Source organism: Babylonia areolata, chromosome 17 (assembly GCF_041734735.1).
Source record: "Babylonia areolata isolate BAREFJ2019XMU chromosome 17, ASM4173473v1, whole genome shotgun sequence".
Lineage (NCBI taxonomy): Eukaryota > Metazoa > Mollusca > Gastropoda > Neogastropoda > Buccinidae > Babylonia > Babylonia areolata.
The window spans coordinates 10,445,361-10,446,953 of NC_134892.1; the positions used below are offsets into that span (position 1 = coordinate 10,445,361).

The 1,593-nt window shown below is 67.4% G+C and overlaps 1 protein-coding gene across 2 annotated transcripts in view; it reads right to left on the reverse strand.

Moving 5' to 3' along the window:
* Window positions 1-1,379: 1,379 nt before the first annotated feature.
* LOC143291485 (uncharacterized) overlaps window positions 1,380-1,593 on the reverse strand; it is a 24,567-nt gene continuing 24,353 nt past the window's right edge. For both annotated transcript variants that reach the window (XM_076601363.1, XM_076601362.1), the window contains one exon: window positions 1,380-1,593. This exon is cut by the window's right edge and continues 411 nt beyond it. The gene's annotated coding sequence lies outside the window, so the exon portion shown is untranslated.

Sequence of the window (1,593 nt, forward strand, 5' to 3'; positions counted from 1 at the left end):
TGGTGGTGGTGGTGGTGGTGATCGTCGTCATGGTTGTGGTGGTGGTGGTGGTGTTGGCATTTTTGGTGGTGGTGGTGGTGCTGGCATTGGTGGTGGTGGTGGTGGTGGTGATGCTGATGGTGCTGGCATTGGTGGTGGTGGTGGTGGTGGTGATGCTGATGGTGCTGGCATTGGTGGTGGTGGTGGTGGTGATGCTGATGGTGCTGGCATTGGTGGTGGTGGTGGTGGTGATGCTGATGGTGCTGGCATTGGTGGTGGTGGTGGTGGTGGTGATGCTGATAGTGCTGGCATTGGTGGTGGTGGTGGTGGTGGTGGTGATGATGGTGCTGGCATTGGTGGTGGTGGTGGTGGTGGTGATGCTGATGGTGCTGGCATTGGTGGTGGTGGTGGTGGTGGTGGATCGTGACCACCCTGAAGAGAACAGCCAGTGAAGGAAAGGAGGTGGGTGGTGGGAGGGGTCAGGTGGGTGAGGTGAGGGGTCAGGTGGGTGAGGGGAGTGGTCAGGAGGGTGAGGGGAGTGGTCAGGTGGGTGAGGGGAGGGGGTCAGCAGGGTGAGGGGAGGGGTCAGGTGGGTGAGGGGAGGGGTCAGGAGGGTGAGGTGAGGGGTCAGGTGGGTGAGGGGAGGGGTCAGGTGGGTGGGTGGGTGAGGGGAGTGGTCAGGTGGGGGAGGGGAGGGGTCAGGTGGGGGAGGGGTCATGTGGGGGAGGGGGGTGGTCAGGTGGGGGAGGGGAGGGGTCAGGTGGGGGAGGGGAGGGGTCATGTGGGGGAGGGGGTGGGGTCAGGTGGGTGGGTGGGTGAGGGGGGTGGTCAGGTGGGTGGGTGAGGGGGGTGGTCAGGTGGGGGAGGGGAGGGGTCATGTGGGGGGAGGGGAGGGGTCAGGTGGGGGAGGCGAGGGGTCAGGTGGGTGGGTGGGTGAGGGGGGTGGTCAGGTGGGTGGGTGAGGGGGGTGGTCAGGTGGGGGAGGGGAGTGGTCAGGTGGGGGAGGGGAGGGGTCAGGTGGGTGGGTGGGTGAGGGGAGTGGTCAGGTGGGCGGGTGGGCGGGTGGGTGAGGGGGGTGGTCAGGTGGGTGGGTGGGTGAGGGGGGGTGGTCAGGTGGGGGAGGGGAGGGGTCATGTGGGGGAGGGGTGGGGTCAGGTGGGTGGGTGGGTGAGGGGGGTGGTCAGGTGGGTGGGTGAGGGGGGTGGTCAGGTGGGGGAGGGGAGGGGTCATGTGGGAGAGGGGTGGGGTCAGGTGGGGGAGGGGAGTGGTCAGGTGGGGGAGGGGAGTGGTCAGGTGGGTGGGTGGGTGAGGGGAGGGGTCAGGTGGGTGGGTGGGTGAGGGGGGTGGTCAGGTGGCTGGGTGGGGGAGGGGGGTGGTCAGGTGGGTGGGTGGGTGAGGGGGGTGGTCAGGTGGGTGGGTGGGTGAGGGGAGGGGTCAGGTGGATGGGTGGGTGAGGGGAGGGGTCAGGTGGGTGGGTGGGGGAGGGGAGGGGTCAGGTGAGGGAGGGACGCACGGTCTGTGAGAGACGATCTGCACTGCCGCCACCATCTGTTCCTCTGTTCCTCTGTCTGTCTGTCTGTCTTGTCTGTCTATCCGTCCTTCTGTTTGTCCGTC